We start from the raw sequence: 783 nt of genomic DNA on the forward strand, positions 1-783 counted from the left end.
ACCCCGGGAAGGGCGGGGGGGGGAACCACTTCGTATCGGGTTTACTAAACGAGTGGGGCGGGGGAGGGGGGGCAATATCTGTCCTGAAATTTGGGGGTAGCCCGTCGGTGGAGGCGAGAAGTGATATATCACCGCGGATCTTTTCATCTACGAGAGACAGAAAGTTGGTCCATTAGCATCCCCTTGCTTAAAAAACTGGAAATAAGAAGTTACACGCGCGAGGGCTTTAACCTAGCGATAGGGGGAAAAAAAAAAAAAAGGGCCCGAAAAATCTTGCCCCCAAATCCTTAACAACCCCCCTTCGGTACCGGGTATTTGTTAAATTGACGTGGCACAGATTTCTCGATTACCGCTGCTGAGCGTGACTGAAAGGCGCCGTGAGAGCCGGCAGGATCCTGCCCACGGCGCTCATTCTTCTCCAGCTTAATTTATGCCACGCGATTCTGTATTGGGGAAATCAAGCAGAAAGCTCCTTTTCTGCTTTTTTCCCCCCTCTCCCTCTCTCTTTCAGATGCTGGGCTAACGGGGAGACTGTTTAACTTAAGTGTTTCTATAGGAGGCTGTTGTAGTTTAACTCCTGCCCACCAGTAGCTGAGGCGAACAAAGGAGGGACTCGAGGTCTAACTATTCATCCATTCTCTGCACTTTAATTTTCATTGATTTCGAAGACAAGGGGAGCCCTTAGGGATTCTCGCTGAAGGGGGATGACACGCCTTTAGACGCGATCAGCCCCCCAGCCAGCCATCTGCTCCCAACCAAATGGCGCTTTTTCGCTCCCAACCG

Source organism: Aptenodytes forsteri, unplaced genomic scaffold (assembly GCF_000699145.1).
Source record: "Aptenodytes forsteri isolate BGI_AS27 unplaced genomic scaffold, ASM69914v1 Scaffold132, whole genome shotgun sequence".
NCBI classification, from domain to species: Eukaryota; Metazoa; Chordata; class Aves; order Sphenisciformes; family Spheniscidae; genus Aptenodytes; species Aptenodytes forsteri.